Source organism: Lissotriton vulgaris, chromosome 8 (assembly GCF_964263255.1).
Source record: "Lissotriton vulgaris chromosome 8, aLisVul1.2, whole genome shotgun sequence".
Taxonomy (NCBI): Eukaryota; Metazoa; Chordata; class Amphibia; order Caudata; family Salamandridae; genus Lissotriton; species Lissotriton vulgaris.
Window position 1 is genome coordinate 1,433,783,951 of NC_141696.1, and position 20,447 is coordinate 1,433,804,397.

Consider the following 20,447-nt stretch of genomic DNA (forward strand, 5'->3'; position numbering starts at 1 on the left):
AAGAGCTATTGGTAGCATGCAGGGGCTTAGAATAGATTGTTTCAGAGTAAAGTGGTTAGAGTGGGGTGGTTCAGGGTAGAGTGGAGTGGTGCGGCCTGAGTGGTGCACAATAGATTAGAGTGGTGGGGAGTGATGGAGTGTAGTGCCGTAGAGTGCATTGGTTTGGAGTGCAGTGGTGCAGAGCGGAGTGAGAGTAGTAAGTAGTAAAAGTATTTTATTCGATTATCCAAAATAACATCAAAGTATAAATAAAAACAATGCATATGCATATATGCCACAAGTGTAAGAACAGTCACAGTACATAGAAACTCTTAATTTTGGAGATTATAGTAGTCATGACACTCATTATGGGAACACATTCTTCTAGAATATTGAAACAATAATGTTATATAGAAGAAAGTGCCAGTGCTACATAAATGTAAGTGCAAAAGCACAAAGTACATTGAGGTTCCGTGATGATTTGAACCCGTGTTTTCAATATTGTCGGAAATACATAATATTGGTATCAGCGAACCGCAAATGATCCATTTAGCATATCCTGGTGTTTTCGCTACGATACGAACAAGAGCACTCCTTTTATGAACACATTTCTGATCTACCCACGGCATCCATCTTAGATCATGGCCGCCATTTTGTGTTTCTTGCCCTCACATACGCAATAACCTCTGATCACTTCATTTCGATTAAGGACACGTAGCCTTAGCCGGAGATTCACCTCTTTCATGACACGTGCACCTTAAACCAGATCACGCTGTAGCTACATGACTCGACAAAGGCTGCCTTCTCTGCCCGAGGCCAGTCCACCTGAACTGGTTCTCGTGTCCATTGTCCCGATCATGATTAGGCGGCCGAAGCCGGTAGCCTTGCCCATTTACAACCCACAAACATCTCTTATCCCACTTTTCTATCTTCTGCATCTGGCTCTGCTCCTTTCCTTCTGGGCCTTTATTAGGGGGAGGTAACAAAATTTACGATGAGGCGGTCCGGCTCTTGAATGCAATATTGACAAGGATTGTGATGAACTAGTGGGAACCCCTCTCCGTAGATGTTTTGTATCAGATTTTATCAACAGTTCCTGTGTACGCCAAATATTTATTGTTTGAGACACAAAGGTTTTGAGAATGTACTAACATCTGAAGAATTCGCCTGAAGACTAAAAATCAGTATATAAGGAGCAACCCTCTTTGTACAAATTGAACAGGCTCCTAGTTACTGCCCATGCGTAGTTTCTGTGACTTCTGTGTCCCTGCAGTAATAAACCTTTGGTCTTTGACGCCACCATCGAGAAGCCCGTGTTTCTGTTCATTTGCGCACCAAGGCAGGTGGAACTCCGGGGTCTTTGGGTGTTGTTCCCTGACACCTCTGGACGGAACCAAAAAAGTCCAGAACTCCAATTGGCGCCCAATGTGGGGCGACGTCATTCGGTACCGGTCCAAAAGCCTGAAGAGTTCGAGAAGCTTCGTGTGAAGATTCCTGAGGGAGGCGCCCCACTTCATCGATCCCGGCATATCGCAAAAGTGGCCCGAAGTTCTCTTCCACGAGGGTTCCCGTTCAGGACGGCTGCAGTGGGCCGTTGCCTTGACCGTCGCCCTGTCTTGGACCCGAGGTGCAGCCCTTAGTACAGCGAAACGTGACGGGTTTCTCCTTGGTGACGTCTTCAGTGCCTCAGTTAAGTATTTAGTGGTTGCTAGTCGGTTACTTTGTGAGGGTTGTTAAAAATCCTTGATTGGTTCTTAGTTTGGTTTAGTTTCGTAAGATTATCACTGGTTGTTCTGGTCACGATAATCTATTTGGTTCAGTTTGGGTATCGATACATTAGTTTGGTTTTGGTAGGCCTAAGTTCTTGGTTCAAGTGCACATATTTGTTTTGTGTTTTGTTTGTTTTGTGGTCCGGACTGAAAATGGTAAGTCGGAGAAATTGTATGTTGTCGTGCTTCAGTTGTAACAGTGACTCACGATTGGAGGACTCATGTCTGGTTCCTCCGATTGGGACTCCCCTTTATGACTTATATTGTAAACATGGAGTGGGTCCTATATCCTATAATGAGGTGTGGGTCCGCTACACCAAGAAAGACGGTGTCCTTAGTTGGCCACTGCATGGTAGTTTTGAACCCGAAATTCTTGATAATTTAGAAGCGAAATTGTTTAGGAAGAAAGCCCGGCCGGCAATGTTTGATTCTTTCCGTTACTGGCGAAAAGAATCCAAACAGAGAGAAATGAAGAAATTTAAGAAAGAACAGAAAGAGAAAGAAGAGTTGACTCTAGAGCAAGCAACTAAGCAGCTGCAAGATAACGAGTGTGAGAAGGCTATAGAGGTGGCCATTAGAGAGCATAATTTAGCGATCGACAAGTGCTACCCTGCCTTGCCATCGAAAACGGCTAAGATACTAGAGGATTCGGAAAACGATCCTCTTTTGTCTTATCTGTTACGGTCACCTCCACCGTATGCACAAGGTGCTACGGCTCCACTTGTACCAAATGTTCAATTGCCGGTTGCTGGACAACCTGGTATTCCTGCTCCTGCCCCTCAGAATCAAGTTCCTGTACCTCCTGTGGTTAATGTGACTGTTCCTACGGCTCCTCCTCCTCCTCCTGGATTGCCGGCTTCTATACCTGTATCTGTCTCGCTTACACCTACTACTTCACAAACTATTTGTCTCGATACTCCTACTGCCACGCTATCTGTTCCTACCTCTACTGTGTTTTCTACGTCTGCGAGTGTGTTAACTCCACTTTCTGTTCGTCGAAGAATCACTGATTCTGTTACTAATATGCTGTCTCCTTTCTATAAAACTTTAATCAAGACTCCTACTTCTGACTCTGTTCAGAGACGGAGTCAGCATCCAAGTACTGAGGAACGGGGAATTTTAGATTCCACGGCTCTCAGATGGATTTCGAAGAGTAGGAGATATAGTACGAGAGATGTACTAGAAACATTTATGCAGTGGAAGGAACCAACGCAACGGTACGTCTTTGACGAGATGTGCTCGTTGTTACGTGAGGAAATAGAGGAAGATGATATTGAATCAAATTTAGAAGACTTGATTAAGGTTCAGAAAGAGTTTGCTGCTGGTATGATAGTAGGTGAAAATATAGAAGAAGCGATGGAACTGATCTTAAGTTTTAGGAATGATCCATCTCTTCGTTCACCGAGAGATTTAGAGAAAGGTAAGACGAAACTGAGTCGCCAATATCCAATGAGGGAGGTTCCTCCAATTTGGCGCGAAGCAGTGGCAGCTGATAATAATGCTGGTATTGCAGCTGTTCCAGCACAGTTCCAGAGAGTGTGGATACACATTCCATGGAAGCGAGCTGAAGTGCTAGCGGTGAAGCAGGCCTTGCCAGATCCACGTAAGAATCCTGCTGGATATTACAAGGAATTAACACAGACGGTTGAAGCTTGTATAATGAACTTAGCAGACATTGATATGTTATTCGGAAATGTAGTTCCTCAACCAGTCTGGGCTAAAATTCGTAGAGAGGATCATCAAGTTGCCTTAGGTGGTGATTGGGCAGCCATCACTGCAGCGGATGGTCAGCAAATAGGTGGTGCAAAACCCGAACCCCTAATTGCTAATCTTCCAGGTAGGATAATCGACTTAATGAAGACTCTGATGCCCGCATTGCGTGTTAATTGGGACAAGTTATCCGCATGCAAGCAAAAGAAAGACGAAAGTGTCTCCGACTTCTTCACGAGGTTCGAAGAGACTTTTGTAGATCATAGTGGTCAGGACATGAGCACAGAAGGAGGACAGAGACTGTTTGTCGATAAATTTGTGCATAATTTGTTACCTGAATTATGCAATAAATTAAAAGATTCAGAGAGTGCGTGGGCTGTTTCTACGACTGCGCAAATACTTGCGACTGCACAGTACTACGAAAATAGGGATAAAGAGGAAAAGGAGAAATCAGAAAAGAAAACGAAAGATTTAAAGACTAAGGTTCTTTTGCAACAGGCGTATCCGCCTCGCACGAATCAGTCTAATATGCAACAGGGTTCGTATCAGAGGACAGATTATAGTTCAACAAGGCCTCAATATCAGTGGAACCAATGTGCGTATTGTAAGAAAGAGGGTCACTACAAGAATGAGTGTCCGATTTTAGCACAAAATAATGCAGCAGCAACTCAGAGAGGTCGTGGTGGTTTTGTGCAGAATTCTAGAGGTCGAGGGCGAGGTGCTATGCCTCCACAGACGAATGATCGTCCTTCCAATCACTTTGATCAGAGAAATGGACAGCCTGCCCAGCAAAATAGATCTCAGCAATATCTTGTTGAAGACTATTGTGAAGTGGATGAGGGATTTCAGCAAAATGGGTACTAGGACAGCCATGGACAAAGAGAGGGAGTAGTATCAGTTCCAGTAGATCAGAGTGGGCCTTATGTCGCAGTAGCAACATCAGGTGTAGTCGAACCGTTTCTGTTGGATACTGGTGCCGCAAAAAGTTCTATCATCCATGCGAAACTCCCTGGCGCACCTTTGTCTGGCTCAACAAATGTTTCTGTAGGTTTTTCAGGCGCCCCTGTTTACAACCCCATATCTGGTCCTTTGTTTATTTCTGTTGGACCATGTCAATTGAAAGCACCCTTGATTTTGACGACGGGTTGTAATGAGAACCTGCTTGGTTTAGATTTGTTAAAACGACTATATGCGACATTGTACTGTTCTCCGGAAGGGGTACAGCTTACATTGGGTAAAAATATCACCTCTCTGATGTACTTGTCAATGGATGCACTCCCGCCAGAGCTACGCTCACTCCCTGATTCTCTTTGGGCGACTGGTCCTAATGATGTAGGCCTTTTAGAAATACCACCATATGTAGTCACTTTGAAAGCAAATGTAAAATTTCCAAGAATTCCTCAATACAAAATATCTAGTGAAGGAGAGCGTGCACTTTTATTGATTGTGCAAGACTTGATTAAGAAAGGTGTGGTTGAAGAAACTAGAGGAAATGTTTGTAATAGTCCTGTACTACCGATTTTGAAACGAACTGATCCTACAAAACCTCCAGTGTACAGGTTTGTCATAGACCTTAGAGAAGTTAATAAGATTGTGGTTCCGCAGTTTCCTGTGGTTCCCGACATTACTGCCTTGTTAACATTGATTCCTGCTACAGCCACTTGGTTCTCAGTCATCGACTTGAAGAATGCCTTTTTCAGCATTCCGATAGCCGAAGAAAGTAGAGATATTTTCGGCTTCTGTTTAGGAGGTCGAAGTTTCAGATTTAAACGCGCTCCACAGGGCTACTGTGAAAGTCCATCTATTTATAGTCAAGCATTAAAAAGCCAGTTAGATTCCTTTGTCCTTCCTCCAGGTTCTGCCCTAGTACAGTACGTAGATGATCTTCTAGTGGCTGCCGATGACAAGGAAACTTGCAAAGCAGCTACAGTTTCGTTATTACATCACTTGTCTAATCTGAATCACAAGGTATCACCTTCTAAGATGCAATACTGCTGCCAAGAAGTGACCTACCTAGGTCATCTCTTGTCAAAGGAGGGAAGAAAGTTGACCCCAGAGAGAATAAAAGCAATTACGCAAATGAGTGTTCCACGCACACAGAGAGAAGTACGTGCCTTTTTAGGTATTACCTCTTACTGTAGGCAGTGGATTCCGAATTTTTCTTTCTTTTAGCGAAGCCGTTGGTAGTTTTGACTGGGAAAAATGTTCCGAGTCCGGTGCCATGGTCTGATGAATGTCAAGAGAGTTTTACTGAATTACGAAAAGCCTTGTGTTCAGCTCCTGTATTGGGTACACCTGATTACAGTAAGCCATTCACGCTCTATGTTCACGAGAGAGAAGGTTGCGCGTTGAGTGTTCTGACACAGAAATTTGGTGATAAACAACGCCCTTGTGCGTATTTTTCATCAACATTAGATCCGGTAGCTAGAGCGTTACCTAGTTGTTTGAGAGCTACAGCGGCAGCTGCGGCTTCCATTCGACAATCTGCTGGTTTGGTGATGAACAACATGCTAGTGGTCATGGTTCCTCATGCAGTGGACACACTCATGAACCGAACCAAGACACAACACCTTACTAGTGCGAGACTATCTGGTTACGAGCTGACATTACTAGCGAGTCATATTCAGATCAAAAGATGTAATGTATTGAATCCAGCAACGCTGTTGCCGACTAATCAAGAGTCGAGTGATTCCGAGCCACATGATTGTTGTTTTAAAACGGAGGAAGAGACAAAAGGACGTATTGACTTGAAGGATACTCCATTACCCGATCCAGATGGTACGCTGTATGTGGACGGATCTTGTTTTAAATTGGAAAATGGTGATGTGACGGCTGCCTATGCAGTAACGACTTTGAAAACGATTGTGGAGACTGCAAGAGTGAGTCAGAATTCTGCCCAAGCTGCAGAATTAATAGCTCTAACGAGAGCGTGTGTTTTAGCTAAGGGAAAGAGAGTGAATGTTTTTACAGATAGTCAGTACGCATTTGGCGTGGCCCATAGTTTTGGCCGTTTGTGGAGAGAAAGAGGTTTCATTACGTCCCATGGGACTAAGATTCAACATGGTCAGCTAGTTAACGACTTGTTGGAATCTCTAACCTTGCCGACTGAAGTTGCGATTGTTAAGTGCAGTGCTCATAAAGCAATCACGGATGATGTTGGTCGTGGGAATGCTTTTGCTGATGAAATTGCTAAACAGACAGCTAGAGACATGATGAGCAGAATGTATGTTGCAACGTCTGCAAGATGGATCGCTGAGTCTGGAATGTGTGAGGATACTATGGAAAGTGTGAAAGAGATTCAGAAAGAAGCAACTGAGGAAGAGAAACGAGTATGGAGAGAAAGTACGGGCAAGTTGGACTCGAATGGATGTTGGATTGATTTGACAGAACAGCAGCGTTGGATGTTGCCTGATGCGTATGTGCTTGCAGTGGTGACAATGGCGCATGGAGTAGCGCATATAAGTTCTAAAGGAATCTGTAAGATGTTGGCTCCGGTCTGGAAAAATGAGGGAATCAGTAAGTGTGCAGAGAGAGTGGTGAAAAATTGTATGATATGCCTGATGCATAATCCTGGCAAGGGAACTCCAACTCCTGCTGGTCATTTCGCTCCTCCTTCCTGCCCTTTTGAAGTGATTCAATTAGATTTTATTCACATGGACCGCTGTAATAATTTAAAATATGTCCTAGTGGTGGTTTGTGCTTTTTCCAGGTGGATAGAAGCATACCCACTAAAGGACAATACTGCCCTATCAACTGCCAAAATTCTTCTCAAGGAATATTTCCCTAGATACGGAATGCCACGGATTGTATGGTCAGATAACGGAAGTGAGTTTATAGGGAAAGTTATGCAGAGTGTGTGTGCCGGCCTAGGGCTGAAACAGAAATTCCACAGTGCGAACCATCCCCAGTCTGCTGGTTTAGTGGAGGGTTACAATGGCACCCTCAAGCTAAAGATAGCTAAAATACAGGCATCCACAGGTCTAGCCTGGCCAGACGCACTTCCTTTGGCCTTGTTATCAACGAGAGCAACTGTACATTCTAGAGTAGGGCTTAGCCCTTATGAAATCGTTTTTGGCCGCCCGGCAAATATCTGGGGTGTGCCAAGGCCTAAAGAGTTCAGTTCTTTAGAATATCCTATGTTGATAGACTACCTTTACGACTTGACTGCTAAATTGAGTCTTATTCATCAACAGGTTTTCGATGCTTTGCCAAAACCTCCGGAGAGTCCAGGGCATCAGCTGAAACCGGGAGACCTCGTCGTCATCAGGAACTTCGCGAGGACAAAGAACCTTCAGCCGAGATTCGTCGGCCCCTTCCAAATCCTTCTTACAACGAGGACAGCAGTTCGTGTGGCTGGACGCAAGCACTGGGTGCACGCGTCGCATGTTAAGCGTGTCCCTTTGCCGCTTCCTTACGACGACTGGGTGAAGAAGGGAATTGGTTCCTCCGAATTTGAAAGAACTCCAAAGTTTATCCCTTTCAGCGATGCCGAATTAATCATTGACACTCCAAGCTCTGACTCTCCTCCTGAAAAGACTCCTTTGAACACTGAACATTCGTCTCTTGCATCAGAAGAAACTCTGCCATCTGCGAACTTGAACACTGCAACAACTACCAGTGAAACGCTATTTGTCGACCAGACAGTACCTGCGAAGCAGAGATATAACTTACGAAGCCGTAATATGGACAAATAAAGCAGGCAACTGCATACTGTGATGTTTTTGAAATATTGAACTTTTGCCCTCAGCCAGGAAGTTTGCTATTGTTTTATTGTTTTAAAAATTGCCTTGCCGTCTGGGTAGCCGTAGGGTCGTGGCTGTGTGCCTAGTTGGATTTGCAGGGGTCTGACACAAGGTCGATCTTTCTGTTGGTTCTGGGAACTCCCAGGGCTGATAGAGGCATTTTCATCTACGTACACATCATCAGTGGTCGCGAGCGGATTGTAGAAGATGGAGCTTCCTGCGCTGCAACGAGAAAATGTGATTTACGTTCGCAGAAACAGACTTTACAGAATTCTTCATAGCAAATGCTTTTTGATGCAATGTGCCATTACATTCTTGATTATTTTAGCAACATTGGTGGGTGGAACTGTTTTCAGTATAAATTTGATTTTTGTGCCAGTTACTACAGTACCTCCCCTTGATCCCGCTATTTCTACTGTTTCTTCTATACACTCTTTTCATTCGTTTCCGGAACATGAGCAAGCCCGACGCTCAGAATTCATTAACAACACTTTTGTACAGCTCTTGCACCAACACCAACTGGTAGTTAACACTACAGACTGCTGGGTGTGTGGCTTGATACCCCACACTATGGATAAAGGTATACCTTATCTGGTTTTGCCTTTCAGCTACAATGGATCATTTCAGGCCCTTCAAACCATCTTTGCTTATGCCCTTGAAACCTATCCTCCACGTCCACCACGTTCCACTAAATATAACTCTGCCAACAAAGCTTTAGTCCAGGGAATTATTGACATGATCAAGGATGTCAATAATACTCCATCATACCCTAGAGACGAACTGCGAGTGTATTTAAGTTGGAATACTTCAGAGTATCGCCTTAGTTTAGGAGAAAGCAAACGTAAAAGCTCAACTCCAATCTGGGTCGTACCTCACCGAGGTCAGGTCTGTTTGCAAGGTAATGGGAGAAATCCGAGAGCTCAGCTAGGGAGGAGTGAGTGCGTAGAGACTTATGTGTTTCCGGCTAACTCTTCCCCTGCCTTTCTCACTGCTAGGGGTACCTACTTCATCTGTCGAGACAGAGCGTATACATGGTTACCTGCCGACTTTTCAGGTTCATGATATATTGCTCGATTGTTGCCTCCAACATACACTGCTTCATCTGACTACCACAGAACCAGGGTAGCGAGAGGTGTCTTCAGCAAGGAAGATACTGCTGGTCAGGAAGCTGGAGACTTCTTCAAAGGCTTCCTTCCGTTCTGGGGGCCTATGGCCAATAGTAGAAATATACGTCAGCTAACACGGGTAGTTGAATCTACTATTACCGAAACTGCTGGTGCCCTTAGTAATCTGACAGCTGAGCTTCAGGCGGATAGACTCATGACGTTGCAGAATCGTATGGTTCTAGACGTTATCCTTGCAGACCGAGGTGGGGTATGTAGAATGATCCAATCGAGCTGCTGTGTCTTTATCCCTAATAATGCTCCAACAGTCTATGAGGCGATCTCTAAGCTACACAAGATTTCCGACTCTATACACGTAGACAAGGGAAACTGGTCCTTTATGGAGTGGTTTTGGACTCTGATCTCAGTGTGGGGATGGAAGGTTCTAATGGTCATCGGTGTCATCTTAGTATTCCTATTCTCATGCTGCCTGATTATCCAGTGTGGTCCAGCTCTGTGTAGCCTTTGTGCTGCAACCTGTTTTAGGAAACCACCTGCAGTTGGAGAAAAGGCACGAGAAAGGATGATGATACAACAGCATGTCACTGACCTGATGAGTATAGAACTAGACTCTGACATAGACTGAGTAATTGCCTATGTAAGGGCAAAAGGAGGGTCTGAGGTTCCGTGATGATTTGAACCCGTGTTTTCAATATTGTCGGAAATACATAATATTGGTATCAGCGAACCGCAAATGATCCATTTAGCATATCCTGGTGTTTTCGCTACGATACGAACAAGAGCACTCCTTTTATGAACACATTTCTGATCTACCCACGGCATCCATCTTAGATCATGGCCGCCATTTTGTGTTTCTTGCCCTCACATACGCAATAACCTCTGATCACTTCATTTCGATTAAGGACACGTAGCCTTAGCCGGAGATTCACCTCTTTCATGACACGTGCACCTTAAACCAGATCACGCTGTAGCTACATGACTCGACAAAGGCTGCCTTCTCTGCCCGAGGCCAGTCCACCTGAACTGGTTCTCGTGTCCATTGTCCCGATCATGATTAGGCGGCCGAAGCCGGTAGCCTTGCCCATTTACAACCCACAAACATCTCTTATCCCACTTTTCTATCTTCTGCATCTGGCTCTGCTCCTTTCCTTCTGGGCCTTTATTAGGGGGAGGTAACGAAATTTACGATGAGGCGGTCCGGCTCTTGAATGCAATATTGACAAGGATTGTGATGAACTAGTGGGAACCCCTCTCCGTAGATGTTTTGTATCAGATTTTATCAACAGTTCCTGTGTACGCCAAATATTTATTGTTTGAGACACAAAGGTTTTGAGAATGTACTAACATCTGAAGAATTCGCCTGAAGACTAAAAATCAGTATATAAGGAGCAACCCTCTTTGTACAAATTGAACAGGCTCCTAGTTACTGCCCATGCGTAGTTTCTGTGACTTCTGTGTCCCTGCAGTAATAAACCTTTGGTCTTTGACGCCACCATCGAGAAGCCCGTGTTTCTGTTCATTTGCGCACCAAGGCAGGTGGAACTCCGGGGTCTTTGGGTGTTGTTCCCTGACACCTCTGGACGGAACCAAAAAAGTCCAGAACTCCAACATGACGCATTCTGATCCCTAAAGGACTCTATATGAATAAAAACAGTACACAAAGGTCCAGAATGTTAGTCATGCTTAATAATGATCATGGAACTATTTGTGGTAAAATTTTGATCCGTTTATACCAAACATTGGTTAAAAAAATGGCAGACTGAAAACACAATTGGGGGTGAAGTGTCACTTTTCAAAATCCTCTGGGCTACTAAATATCTGGTTGCCCCCTAGTTCAGGCAAATTAGTCGTACCACTTCTGGCGAGGATCCAGACGCTCTGAGCAAAAGAACATGATATGCGCCTCTGTTTCAGGAGCCAGGCCGCAAGCTGGGCACAGGCTAAGAACCAGATCTTTTTTTACATTTAATAGTAAATGATCTCAACAGTAGGGTGACCAGCCAGAAGAGCACATACAAGCTCTTGCCTAATGGGAGAGTAATGGTGTCCAGCAAGGGCTAAAACCTCGGGGTAATCTTGAGTTCCAAAAACGTGTTTGTTAGATGATCCTTTCCCCCAATTTTTACATATTGACCATGGGCCTACTCAAGTCATCCCACAATCTTTGCAAGCCCAGCCTTTGGAACAAGCTAAATACAAATTTTAGCCAGGGAACTCGCATGGCGTTAGCAGTATTCACAAAATCCCCAAGGGAATCTCTATACTCACTTAGCTCGGGTGTAGACCAGAGGCAGACCCAGTACAATAAGGGCTTTAGTTATGCCTAATCAGAAATTCTTTTTAGAACTGGTTAAAAAAAAAAGTGTGCAGCAAGGAGGGTGCTGGCCAGTACAGAAACCATCTGCTGTGCAAAGTTGTTCTCTGCAGTAGCAAGCTGAAGAGTGTCAGCACAACCCTAGACCTCAGCACCAAAAAGTGCAGTGTATTGTGGTTTTGCGGGGTACACTTCCAGTGCCGGTGATATAGAGGGAAAGTTTCCTTTTTTTATACATCCTTAAGATAGTATTGGAGCGGTGTTCAATTAGTAGCAAACTCCTAGTGAGTTGATATTGGAAAGTGAATTATTGGTAGGGGCAAATGTAGGTCTGCCACTGGCAATAAGGCCACTAACACATGATAGGACTCAGCATAGGTCTTAGAAAATAATTCCCATGCTACCCAGGGCTGCTTTTAAACTGACTTCAGGCTTCAGCAGTGCACACATGCAAGTGCAGAAAAAGCTGCTGGCCTCCTAACTGCCATGCCCTATTTATACTAGGGACTGATAAGTAGTTAAAATCCCCCTGCCCTAATGCGTACTAGGGCCCTAGGGGTTAGGTCTTGCCAATCACCGGGGTACCCAAACCCTAGTGTATGAAGGTGTTTTCACTGTATTCTAAGTGTCGAAGCATAGCACTGGCCCTGGTTAGGCAGAGCCCAGGGTGAGTCAGAGTCAGTTACCTCTCAACAATTAGTACGTCTGTAGCAACAGAATTAAAAGTTTCACAATGGTGCTAAGATTAACAGAGTTAACAGTCTATTTTCACCATCTATGAGAGGGAGTCTCAACATAATAATAATGCTTTCATACAACAGTTAATCCTAAAATGGAGCAGAGGTGCACTTAAAATATCTAATTTGGATGCAAGTCTACTTCTTCCTCATTCCTATTAGCTCGGAACACACTTCCTCACCCTTCTACTCGGCTTCTGCTTTAGCCCCACCATCTATTTTATTTACATACATTTTCTATAGTTTATTTGATATATTTCACAGAATTAAATGTTTGAAAAGCACACCGTAATCCCTGCATTAAAATTTTATAAATCAGCGTTTAACCTTTTGACTTCTGCTGACCCTCTAGGAATCACTACTGAAAGTTACGGATCCCCACCCTATAATTGAACCTCAAAAGGAAATACAAAATATACAAACATATACACAAATTACAACATTTTATTTAATTTACAACAAAAGAAAAAATACAAACATCTAGAAATAAAACCAAATATTGTAAAGCACTAATCTGCCCATAAACAAATTTAATTTTGATATCTGTGCATTTGTTTGTGTACGTGGTTCTCTATTATTTTAAGATCAAGCGAAATGTTAGAGAATCAAGCTCATTGCTTTGTTCATAATGAATACTCATATAGTTGTCCCACACAACACCTTTAAGGCTGCAAATCGCACATACTTGATTCAGTTTAATATACTTTTGCTGCTCCCATGAATCAAGCTGAGGATAACAATGTATTTGTAAGACCCCAATTTCAAATTGCTTCATATTTAGATAGTTTTCAAACTTTTTTATTTAGCTTTTTATGTATTTATACTTTCTTAACCTTCTAAAATTATTCTACTTTCTAAACAGTGGCAGACTCTCTGAGTGGGAACTGAGAGCGCCTGTGGGTCCAGAGACCGCAGTTCCAAGAAGTGATGTTCTAAATAAATTACAATTGAAACTTTACCATTTTGCATTTTATGTATGCATACTTTCTTAATCTTCTAAAATTATTTCATTTTCTAAACAGTGGCAGGCGCCGAGAGCCCTTATCGATCCAGAGACCACAGGTCAAGAACTGATGTACTAAATAAATTAAAATAAGGTAACACGTGCTGCTCAAGTCTACTGAGGAGACAGAGGACTTTGATTTCTGACGAGTTCCAGTCAAGGAAAGAAAGCAATTGTGATAAACGTTAACACAATTCTAGTTCATTAAGATGAGCTGTGGCTAAATGACTTCTGGAACAAACAGGAGTGGGCTGTAAGAAACTGGATCATTTTTTGGGGTAGATGACTACCCCCCTCAAAGAATAATCACAACCCATGTCAGGGTGTACACTCAAAGTCACTAAATTAGCCTGAGCTCAACACTCTGGTAGCTATAGTTCACAGCATACATGCTTACCTTAGGGCAATGTGTAAAGGTTTTATGCAGTAGCAAAACAATATTAAAGTAAAAATGTATAACTAAAATCCCAAACCAAGTAAAAAAATATAGTAAATGAAATAAACAAAATGACAAAAATCCTTCAAGGGGAAATAGTTATACATTGTTAAGGTTGTAAGTAGGAACGACATCAACAAGCACAAAGTGCCAATGATAGTCAATGGGTGCCGTAGACTGGGACCTATGCTCAATTTGAAACGGACCACAATCGAGCATGGGTCGGATAAACCAACCAAGTTGGTCCTGCTCAAGGATTTTATCTTCTGACTTGAGTCTTTTAAGTCCCAATCCACCAAAGGAGTACCCTTCTAAAGCCCCTCACGACCTAAGGGAGGCACTTAAGAGACTCATAGGGCGTAAGGCAGAGTGCAGCACGGTCCAGTCCTGGTCCAATTGCTGCAAGTCAGCTGTGCAGGTGCAGAACAGGTTTGTGTTCGCTTGCTGTACCCCTCTAGCGTGGACAGGAGGTGTGCCTGGAGTCCACTTCTTGGTTTTGGGTACAAGAGGGAGCAGTTCCAGTCTTTCAGGGCTCCGCAGGTCACAGACAGCAGTTTCAGTCCTCTTCTGTTCTTCCAGCAGTGTTTTGAAGTGGGTGCCTGAAGGTGCCACATTTATGCCTGGCACTAGCTAGTTGGTGGGAAGGACTCTTGGACACGCCCTAACCTATACAGTAAAGGTTCTCAGGGCCAACGCTACCTACTTTGGGCATTTTCTAGATGACAAATGTATTCAGCTACACTAAACTTGGGCTTTGAGGGCTGGGTGTTTGTGTGTGGATACTCTATTGTGATCCTACTGCCCTCCCACATCTAACACTAAAGTTCAGTTTGAAGCAGCAACAGTACCCATCGTAAACTCAGGGATAGTAGTATGATAAGACAAATGCAGGGTTCTCCAGCAACAAGCACCCAAAAGCTATTTCTCACTGTGGGATACACAAACATTGTCTTGGCATCCTGTTTGCTCCCTTTCAAGTGCACACCAAATGTTATATTTAACATGTAAGCAGGATTTGACACTCCAACAGTATGTGGCCCTGTAATGTAACGATGCACAAAACCCTGCATATTCTGTGAGGGTCAGAGAAGTCATCTATGCGCATCCATTCAGGTGAGTTTCGATCACAATGACCTACCTTGTAGCTCCTGGGAGGAATTTCACACTGATTCAAATACTAATCATTGGCTGGGAGAAGTTGAAGAGCAAATGTAATTAGCCTACAGGAACTTTAGGCAGGGAAAAAGTAACTTTAAAAAAAATACTTTTTCTTAATGCGTATTAAAAATACTACATCATTGAAATGGCTTTTTAATTACTAGTCCAAAATAGTTGATTAATTGTTTTTCTTACTCCTCCCATTCCCGAGATACAGTAGTAGGATTTTTAATCTGAACTCCGGTCTTCGACTTAGGATGGATGCACGTGCCACAGTGAAAAATAGCTTTTGGGTGCTAGTCACCCGAAGAACATGTTAACATTACATTTCTACATGTCCTACTTTGAAATGCCATGTTGCCTGCCTTGTAGACTAGAAGGCCTACATAGTGGGGACATATTATTCAAAAGGGTTTATTTTATCTTTTCAAAAGGGTTTATTTTGACCAGTCGAATGGCTTACAGTTTTACATTGCTACAGTCAGGCTACACGGGGAGGCCTAAAGCCACGTTTACAATTTCACTATGGTGGATGGCACAATAGGTGTTGCAGTCCACTGGTGGCATTTAACTACAAAGACCTGGTCACACTTTGTACCATACACTAGAAAATTACAGGCAAGTTAAATATTCCAATTAGCAATAAGCTAATTTAATGAAGGTAAAATGAACATTGTTCTAAACCCAGCACTAATATAGGATCCAGCAACAGGTGAAAAATCTGGTGAGAAAAGGTGGATTTCCTACTCATAATTTTTTTTTAAATCTCAGGAAATCTTGTTCCAGTGTGAGGCAGAGGGCAAGAGAGCACTGGAAGGTAGCATTTTAATAATGAAGGGAGCTCCCAATGGACTTCTGGGGATTGGACGGTAAACAGATTCCGAGTGTTGACCCTAACCATCTGGCATGGTTTTAAAACGTAAGACTATCATATCATATAGTACTGTTAGGACAGCCAACCTCTCAGAAGGTACATAGATGTGTTTGTGTCTGGAGACCTCTGAGACTTTGACGTGCTACCATCCCTGCCTTTGGTTTTCATTTATCAGTTCCTTAAAATAGAAGTTTTCACTGTGTTTATCTACTTGCCTTTAAAGCTCCCTTTTCTGCTCCATTCATAGCCCCCAAGGCAATGGCCAGGAAGGAATATAATACTGTGAAAAATATAAACATGATATGGAAGGGGACTCTTTGACCTTGAAGGGAGTTTGGAAGGAACAGCTGAGGTCAGGAAACGTGGATTGTAAAAAGCAAAGCAGGGACTGGCAACAAAATGCAAATACTGGAAAACATTAGAAGGATACAGAGTTTGATAATAAACACCTAAATAAAAGCCAACAAACAATTCAAAGAGAAACATGGAGTTTGGAGTGATGGTTAACCAAACCCTTTTTTCAATACATTTAAAATGCATGGATTTAACAACGGTCTGGTTATTTTATTACTAACCATTTAGTGAGAACATTTATATTGAGCCAGCTATCAGCTCTAAACTAGGAAAATCACAACAGTCTATGATTTTGATTTAAAAGCTAAAGAAAGTCATCTGTAAACATAATCATTCTCTCCTGCCATCCATAAGCAGTAGAAGTACCAACAATGAAGAAAGTCTGCGGATGGGATTTAGATCAGAATCCTGTACCGATATTCATTAAGCCCTTTAGCGCAATGGACGACCTGATGATGGCCTCCGGGCTACCAGTGCAATGCAGAGGATATCAACTGGTTGTCCAAAAGGGTGAGAGCGGGTGACCCTACGGTGCTTGCACTTGAGGTTCCCCTCCAAGTGGTCACTGATGGAGAGACAAATTGGAATCACTTTTATATCAGCCCCCACTCCTCAGTGATGTCAGTGAACGGTCACAGGTCCCAGCTGATGGCAAAATAAGGACCAGCTAAGACCAGCTGCAAGTATGTCATCTGAGATTTTCTCCACCAAGCTAGCGGTCTGCAGCCTTTAAAGCAATGACTCTCTCAAACCGATCGCTGCTCGTGAATCTCAGAGGAGTGGGGGTGGCCCGAAGAGGCCCCAGAGGGGGCGCGATTGCCAGGAAGTTGGTAGCAATTTCTTTTATAAACACTTCTGCTGCTCAGGCTGTTTCTGGAGCCCCTCCTCTACAGCACAGTAAAAACAGAAAGAAAAATGGGGGCCCACCGACCCACAAAATATGTTGCTGGGTATCAAACAAAATGTGAATGGACAACAGGCTTATTCATCGCCCTTTTTGAGTGGCCACCCTCAATTATTATAATTTGTTTTGTAAACATATCTGTGACACAGAAACTAACGCATGGACAAAGCTATCCTGCACTCAGTGCATGTGCTCTGACCTGACCCAAAAAACATATAGAAATGGGCTTAATATCTGCTTGAACGTGTAGGTTTCCTATAAGGCCATAGTATATGCTGCATAAACCATGGTATAGAAAGTTAAATGACCCTTGTGGAGTGCAGCCCTATTGTGCAATCTACTGCTGTGGCAGTGAAAACAGGGCTTGAGGCATATCCTGAGTATCAAAACAGCAACAGTATCAACCTTGCTGCACATACCTGCCAAAAACACCCCTTGAACAGATCAGAAAACCTGATTTTAGACATCAAGTCACCTTTAAGTGCACCTTGCTGCCAACAAGGTAGAGTGCATAATATTTAATAAAGAAAATTAAAAAAGGGCATTATCCAAGGCACCAGGCCCAAAACTGCATTGTCACTGGTCAGGCTGTAGTTGGCACATAGGAAAAGTCCAACTACACATTACACACTTTAATGTAAAACGTTTGCCCTGTATGAGCTACAGCCTCCATTCAAATGTGTTCTATATTTAATAAAAGTCCAATCTAATGGTGAAGTCTGATTTAATTTAAATAAATTGTAAATATAAAATAGATGGAGCCAAGTCTTAATTCTTTTTCTGAACGACAATACGTCTTTAATCTGTCGCAGCTCCATGGGTAGGCTGTTCGAGAGCCTTGCTGCAGCAACACTGAAGGCTTGCCCCCCCCCAGTTTAGCTCTTCTAACCCTGGATACTTTCACCCAGTTAGCCGTGGATGACCAAAGACAGCGAGTGGGGGCATACCAGTGGAATTTGTTCTGCAGCGGTTTGGGCCTCAAACCGTGCAATGCCTTGAACACGATACAGAGGGATATAAAGTGAATAATCCGCAAAATAGGAAGCCAATGAAGCTCCGCTAGGGCCTGAGAGGCAGAGGACTGTCGAGGTCTCATCAATGCCAACTTGGCCGCCGCAGTCTGGATTCTCTATAGTCTTCCAATTTAGTACTTGGGGGACTCCAGCAGCAGGGCCTTGCAGTAATCCAGCCTGCTCATGATGACACTCCTTACCACCAATGCACGTACCTGTGTATGAAACATGGGTAGAATTTTCCTGAGGGCCCTGATAAGAGAGAAGCAACTCCCAACAGCCTTGTTGACCTGTGTTTCCAAAGTCGGCTTCTCTTTAAAACAGATTCCCAAGTTGCGAACCGTCTCAGATGGTGCCAATGGGGAGTAGGAGGGAATAGGCCAACAATCAGCTGGGAGAGAGTATGGCACTCTCCCACCAGCAATACATAAGATCTCTGTTTTATCTGCATTAAATTGCAGGGAATTATTTCTCAACCAGTGTACCACATTCTACATACAGGCTGAAAGTTATCTAGAGTGGTTGACTGATCTCCCTCCAGGGAAAGGATAAGCTGGGTGCCATCAGCATAGTTCACCAAGCCTATATCGTAGGATTTAATGACATCCACCAAGGGACGCATAAAGGCATTAAATAATATAGGGCTGATCGCAGATCCCTGCGGGACCCCATAACGTATACTGGTGAACTTAGATTGAAAAGGGGGAAGGGTCACTGCCTGGCATCTGTCAGACAGGTAGGAATATGTAAATTGATACTTGTATAGCGCACTACTCACCCGCAAGGGTCTCAAGGCGCTTGTACGAATACCGCTGTGGAACCCATCCTGGCTTTCCCTGTGAGGCGTCCACTCCTGGGCACCCCCAAGGTGGAGGCCAGGCATCCTTAGCGTTGTGGGGGCCGTTGTGGAGATTAAGCAAGCTATTGCCCAGAGTTGCAGAGTGGGACTCCATGATTGGAATAGGCACCGAGGCGAGAATTATCAGGTCCGTGGAATTTTGAGCCCAAGACCCGCCGAGGCGGGGAATTGAACCCTGGTCCTGGGCTAGGAATCTGCATCAGGGTCTGCCGCTCTAACCATTGAGCCACACTTCTCCACACTTAAGCGTCAAACTCACTACCCCCACTCCTTCCAGCCGTTCCAGGCTTCTTTAAGCACTCTATGAGAGTGCATGCATTTTGCAGTTGTCGCCCTCGTGTACTTTGTGTTCTTTTTCTACAGTCTGTTTCACTACTCACACTCCCTTTCCTCAGAAGAATTTCTTGCTTTCTCCCCACCCACCTCCTGCCGACATTCTTGACTCCCAATGGCCCATCCCCACACTGTATGTGTACTTCCCCATCTCCACACTCCGTTGTCCATATACCTCTCCATGCTCGCCCTGGTCTCTGTGCTTCACTATCTCTGCCTAAAGGCTCTCCATTAACCATGTGCTTCTCCATTTTCTCTTGCTTGCCCTTCTCTCCCCCAAATGCATCTTTCTCTCTTGCCCTCCCTGTGTTGTCTTATTCTCTTCCTGCCGTCAAGCGGTACCCAATTCTATTTTGTCTAAAATGCACAGCACTATATAAAAAATGCATTTTGCAGAGCAAACCTCAGTAGGCAAATTCTGCCAGCATTAGGACGTGACCTAGGGCAGAAAGGTACCATTTGTAGAACTGAAGAGTGGCTCTGTCCATTTCGTTTAACCTGGATACTGAAATTCCCAAAAAAAACGGAGTAGACAGCCAGGAAGTGACATATGGCACACCTACTAACTCTGTCCATGCTTCGTGAACCCGACCCCCAGTGGAGGCTTGCACCTAGAGAATCTACATCAGAATTTGCCATAAAGAACAATCCTGATCTAATGAAGAGCCAAGGGGTTGTGTATGCGCTGGATCCACATCGCAGACCCACATTACTGGGCTAAACCCCACCGTACTTATTCCTGACCTGGAAATAATGCCTCAAAGCATAGAGTGGGTCACGGTAGTAAACAAATCATTTTCAAATAACATTTCTAAATGTTTCCAGAAAAAATAACTTAACAATGTACACCTCCTGTAATGTCTACTTATCAATAGAATTGTTTAGAGTATTATTAAGAAAGATATCAAGAGTGATGTTACTCTGTGTAATAAAATTCCGCAACGTGTATGTTGAAGTTTTTCAATGAAAGTGCTGCTACGCTGTTATGCATAGGTACATTTATTGAGGAGTGTATGTTAGAGGACTTAAAAAATATTTTATTAACCTCACTGCTAAGCAAAATGTTACAGGACCAGGATTATCTCAGTCTTTATGCAGGGCTGCGATGGCGGCCTAAAGTTATGCAAAAGGTGGTGAG

At 43.6% G+C, this 20,447-nt stretch overlaps 1 protein-coding gene and 1 long non-coding RNA gene across 3 annotated transcripts in view; one reads left to right on the forward strand and one right to left on the reverse strand.

Annotated features, from left to right (window-relative positions):
• CD200 (CD200 molecule) overlaps positions 1 to 20,447 on the reverse strand; it is a 174,706-nt gene that overhangs the window by 115,634 nt on the left and 38,625 nt on the right. The gene's annotated exons all lie outside the window — the stretch shown is intronic.
• The window catches only part of LOC147698887 (uncharacterized), a 136,918-nt gene continuing 129,872 nt past the window's right edge, over positions 13,402 to 20,447 (forward strand). The window contains exon 1 of the long non-coding RNA XR_015299376.1: positions 13,402 to 13,472. This is a non-coding gene — a long non-coding RNA (uncharacterized LOC147698887). The remainder of the gene's footprint in view (positions 13,473 to 20,447) is intronic.